We start from the raw sequence: 6220 nt of genomic DNA, 5'->3' as shown, positions 1-6220 counted from the left end.
AGCAAATTTTTGAAGCCTTGGAAAATTCTCAGGCTTATGTTAACACTATTTTCACAATGCAGAAACGAGCTATTGGTGCCATTTATAAATTAGGACCAAGAGTGTCAACAAGAAATAAATTTAAGGAAATAAATATATACGGCCTTGCACATAAACTTGGTATAAAGCAGGGGTGGGACAGTCGCCTTATAGAGACGTTTTCAGAAAACTGTAGCGCCATCTGATAGTTGGCCCCAAAATTAAAGCTTTGTCAGCTGTCACTCGCTTTGAAACCTGCCCACTGGTCATAAAATGGCGGCTACTTCTAGCGTTTGCAGTTTGCACATGTATGTAGCTCTCGTGTTCCATTTTGCATATTTTTGGTATTGAAATCGAAGTTTAAGTGCGTCGAGTCGAGCTTTGTGCTCCTCTGCCTTGCTGTTGCGAATTTACTCCAAAAATCTCCTTATTCTGTGTATTTCTACTTTTTGTGATAGCGACACTTTTGTTTGTGGAATTTATGAACTTTGGTGTAATGCCGAGACGTTGTGCTTTCGGTTGTGCGCTCCGTGGTAAGTAAATTATTCTCTTAAATCTTAATTGTATAGTTTATTGTCTAATCTTGTGATAAATAAAGTATCATATATGGTTTGTTCTACTCTCAGGTTCTACTACCGGTCCGTAGATTGAATTTGCAATCATGCTTAAAACTATTATAAACATACCGGTTTTCTGTATCTTGCCCCAAAGACTAAACTCCAATCCCTCAAATCATCTTATGTCAGACATCAGACTCCCCCGCCGCACAAAATATTGATTTCAACAATATGGGTATCGTATCCGAGGCTCTCGAGGGGGCAGAGAACGATTTTGGGATCATTTTTGAAGTGAAACTTCTTTGCCCGCATGAGGGTAAATTTTTTACGGATGAAACGGAATAAATTGTCACGAAAATGAAGGACGTTTTTATCCTAGAAGAGGGGAGGGATAGAGTGAGAAAATTCGAATGTAGCATGAAGCAGACGGTACCGCTATGAAGTAAAACAACTTCACTACTAGCGTTGTATCATGCAGGTTTAGCGCGCGGCCGCGAGTATGTAGAACATCTTCCCTACTAGCTTTGTATCGTGCAGGTTTAATGAGAAATAATAATTAGTAAAACATCTAATAATTTCTAATATTGACAAAAATCAATTGGCTTAGAGAACAGATTAGGATAATTATTAATATAAACAAAATTTAAAAGTTAAGTTAGTTAAGTTTCACTTATGACATGTATGCTTTGTACGCAAGCCATTTTTTGTGTTGTCTGGTGCTTTGGACGTAGCTTCCCCCCTAAGGACACCTCCCCTAAAAGTGGAGTTGAAAAAAATACTGGAGACATACCTTGTGGGGTATCGTTGGGTGGGTCTTTGAAAGTAAGATTCTGGTTTGATACATGACATTTCCTTTGGTCTTTTGAAAATAATGCGGGATTAAGGAAGCGTTGGACGTCAGGAAGTCGAGCGGGCCGGATGGCATTTCTCCAATCGTGCTTAGAACGTGTGCCCCTGAGTTGACGCCGGTGCTAACGCGTTTATTCCGGCACTCTTATTCCAAAGGCGTAGTCCCTGACTCATGGAAGTCAGCCCTCGTCCATCCGATCCAAAAAAAAGGAGACAGTTCGGATTCGGCAAACTACAGGCCTAATGCTATTACCTCCCTGCTCTCCAAAATCATGGAGAGCATAATTAGCTGTCAGCTCTTGGTATACCTAGAGGGTCACCAGTTGATCAACGACCGACAATACGGCTTTCGCCATGGTCGGTCGGCAGGTGATCTTCTGGTATACCTAACACATAGATGGGCTACGGCTATTGAAAGCAAGGGGGAAGGCCTGGCAGTTAGCCTGGATATAGCGAAGGCCTTTGATCGTGTATGGCACAAGGAGCTCCTCTCAAAACTTCCATCATTTGGGCTTCCCGAGAGCTTGTGCAAGTGGACCTCCAGCTTCCTCACTGGGCGCAGCATACAGGTGGTTGTCGGACATTGCTCGAACCCGAAGCCCGTGAACGCTGGATTGCCCCAAGGCTGTGTGCTATCTCCTACGCTGTTTCTTCTGCATATCAATGATATGTTGGACACCTCCAATATTCATTGCTATGCAGACGACAGCACTGGTGATGCCGTATACACGGGCCATGCAGGTCTCTCTCGGGAAATTGTCGACCAGTGCCGGGAGAAACTTGCGTCTTCAATCGAGTCCTCTCTCGAGGTCGCGGAATGGGGTAAATTGAACCTTGTCCAATTTAACCCCCAGAAGACTCAAGTTTGCGCGTTTACCACTAAAAAAACCCCATTTGTCGTATCACCGCTCTTTGACAACATCTCCCTAAAAACCTCGCCTAGTATCGGAATACTGGGTCTCGAGCGATCTCGAGCGATCTCGAGCGATTGCCAATTTCGTGGCCATCTGGAGGGCAAAGCCAAATTGCTTCAAAGAAACTGGGCGTCATTAATAGAGCACGGCAATACAGCTGGCCCACATTATAGCGCTGTACAAAGCGCAGGTCCGGCCACACATCTCCATGTGTGGCCGGACCTGCGCATTACTCCTATTGCTGTCATCTCTGGTCTGGCGCACCCCAGTATCAGCTCGATCCATTTGACCGCGTGCAACGCAGAGCAGCTCGAATTGTCGAGGACCCAGTGCTCTGTGAACGGCTAGATCACTTGGCGTTGCGTAGAGACTTCGCTTCATTGTGTGTCTATTCTACCGCATTTATCACGGGGAGTGTTCCGAAGAGCTGTTCAACCTGATTCCTGCCGCCGAATTCCACCTTCGCACGACACGCCACAAGTTAGGATATCATCCCCACCATCTGGATGTGTGGCGGTCCTCCACAGTGCGGTTTACAAGGAGCTTTCTTCCACGTACTACAAAGCTTTGGAATGAAATTCCTTGTGCGGTGTTTCCAGGACGATACGACATGGGTACCTTCAAAAAAAGCGCGTACACCTTCCTTAAAGGCCGGCAACGCTCCTGTAATTCCTCTGGTGTTGCAAGAGATTGTGGGCCGTGGTGATCACTTAACAACAGGTGACCCGTACGCTCGTTTGTCCTCCTATTCCATAAAAAAAAAGCTATATGTTACATTTATGTAATAGGTATCATTAGATAGGTCTTTCAAAATCAAATTTTGAGATTTTTAATTAGATTAGTAACGGAATGTGTTTTGTAAATATTGAGGGTGAAAAGTCGAAACGTAAATATTTCTATATTTAGGGAATGAAGAATTAATTTAGCATGTGGGATATTGTTGGACAGGCCTTTTATAATAATTTAAGTTTATGAATGAATTCTAATTCTGGAGATGTAAATGACAACCATGAAAAAAATTTTGTAGATTTCATAGGCACCACCATGGGTTTCGATTTTGACCCGAAATTCGTTATTGTTGACCCTAAATACCTTGAAAATGACACCCATAATGAGAAGTTTGTGAATTTCATAGGCGCCATCTTGAAATTCGATTTTGACCAGATATTCGTTATTGTTGACCCCGAAAACCATGAAAATGACACCCATGAAGTGAAGTTGGTAATTAGATAGGCGCCATCTTGAATTTCAATTTCGACCCGATATTCGTTATTGTTGACCCCGAAAATCATGAAAAAGACACCCATTAAGAGAAGTTGGTAAATTTCATAGGCGCCATTTTGGATTACGATTTTGACCCTATATTCGTTATTGTTGACCCCCAAAAACCATGAAAATGACACCCATAAAGAGAAGTTGGTAAAATTCATGGGCGCCATCTTGGATTTCGATTTTGCCCCTATATTCGTTATCTTTGACCCCGAAAACCATGAAAATGACATCCATGAAGAGAAGTTGGTAAAATTCATAGGCGCCATCTTGGATTTCGATTTTGGCCCGATATTCATTATTGTTGACCCCGAAAACCATGAAAATGACACCCATGAAGAGAAGTTGGTAAATTTCATAGGTGCCATCTTGTATTTCTGATTTTGACCCGATATTCGTTATTGTTGACCCCGAAAACCATGAAAATGACACCCATGAAGAGAAGTTGCTAAATTTCATAGGCGTTTAGTAATCACTCAATTGACGTTTGTGTATTTTGTTGCATCACTTTGCACATATTGTAATTGAAATGATTTGAAAAATTGAAAATAAGGACCTGTACTTATTACCATTATAAAGAGTAACCTTAGAGCTCCTTAGAGTTTCTTGCTCGTTCTTCTTTTAGGAAATCAGCCTTTCGAACGTACATACATACAGATATATGAGAAAATTACATATTTCAAGTGTAATGCAATTTACCTACGAAATAAAAAAAAATGTATTGATTTACATAGAGACACAAAACTACCTACTTACTTCAATGACCATACTATATCGACAGTGCGTTCACAGTTATTTTTCCTCTAGCTGTTAGGTTAGCTAACCTGAGCGCTATGTTGCCATATTTAGCTTCTATGACTCCCTTATACGACTTGTTAAATTTTAGGGTATTGCTGATAATTTTTTATACAATATAATGATATATTTGAACGTAAAGTTTGTAATAAGATCTTTTGTTATCGGCCGAAAGCATTTAAATTTATCTATATTTGGAATCAGTTCAGTTGTACATAATTTGCTTACGATAATTTTTGTTATATTTGGTATGTAAAGGCTAATTTCAATTATAATTAGGATTTAATCATGTCATCGTGGTAGTCACCTGATTTAGACTGGGATTTAAACATTAATAAGGCATTTGGTATAAATCCCATTTCACCACCTGCATGAACAATTGTACATCGCGCGCCAGTAAAATCGTTTTTAGGACACCTTTTTCATTTTCTATTTGCCAGCATTTATTTAGTGTGTAAGGCGAATTAGTATAGGTCTCATCCAGAAATACAACAAACCTGCCTTCATCGCGATTTTGTTTCAAAATAGTCAGGTACCTGCATCTACAGGCGACAGTGTCAGGCCTTTCCATAAATAAAATAAAAATAAAATTCATTTAGTTCAGACCATTATAAGTCTATATATTGTAAGACAAGTAATACTTAAAACTATGTTAGTAAAATTAAAAATTAGCAAAATTATTAAAATATTTGAACATTATATTTGATTTAATTTAATTCATAAATCTGCGTAGTTTTGAGGCACCAGGTACATGGGTGTGTATATGAACCCAGTGTCTCAGAACAGCACATTCGGGATTATTACCTATAACCATCAGGATATTGTTAGTACTCGCACGAATCCTACGAATCAGTGAGGCTGTCCGTTTGCGGATGATTGATGAAAAGTCATCAACGTGTGCTCCTAACAACATCCTGAAAGCATTATTATATTGCACTCGGAGAGCATTGTATGCCCGCTGCGTATATCCAACCCACAGGGCACAGGTATATAAGGACTGGCAAAACGCCTTGAACAAGGTTACTTTAACGTGTGCGGTACAACGGTAGAACCTGCGAGCCAGCATATTGCAGCGGACAGCCAACGCTCTCCATTCCCTTTCAATATCTGCATCGTCTTTAAGGTGCTCAGTTACAATATGGCCAGGTATTTGAACTCAGTAACCCTCAGTGGAACACCTCCGAGCGTTACTGGTGGCACATAAGTCGGCTTTTTCTTTGCTGCCTTAAAGACGAGCAGTTCACTTTAAATATTATAGCGGAACCCGTGAGATTCCGCGTACCTCTCACGGATGGACAACAACTGCCGGAGAGCACCGATCGATGGGCTCAACAGCACCATGTCGTCAGCGTCACTGATGCTGTTAACACAGTGACCATCAATCGAGCAGCCGACATGTGCGCCACCGAGTGCCTCGATCAGCTCATTTATATACAGGTTGAAAAGCGCCGGTGAGGTTAAACCCCCCTGCCTCACCCCGCATTCCAACCTGTACTCCTCCGATAGTATGTTTCCACCATCTTACCTGATTGGTCTGATGCTCGTACCAATGGGAGAACAAGTCTACGTAAGGTCCCGGTACTCCCGTCTGCCTCAACTTACCCCACAATAAGTCGTATCTGACTAGGTCGAAAGCCTTCGAAAGATCGAGAAACACTGCATATACAGGCGTATTCTATTTCGTGTAGTAACCTACCACATGCTTTAGCGACAGGATTGCACACTGGGTAGATAGCATCGGTCTAAAGCCGAACTGAGCATCACTTAATTTAAGATGATTACACACCTGCCGCTCAAGCACTGCATCGAGTACCTTAG

The sequence above is a fragment of the Leptidea sinapis genome, chromosome 10, assembly GCF_905404315.1.
Source record: "Leptidea sinapis chromosome 10, ilLepSina1.1, whole genome shotgun sequence".
NCBI classification, from domain to species: Eukaryota; Metazoa; Arthropoda; class Insecta; order Lepidoptera; family Pieridae; genus Leptidea; species Leptidea sinapis.
This window is presented reverse-complemented; position numbering follows the sequence as displayed.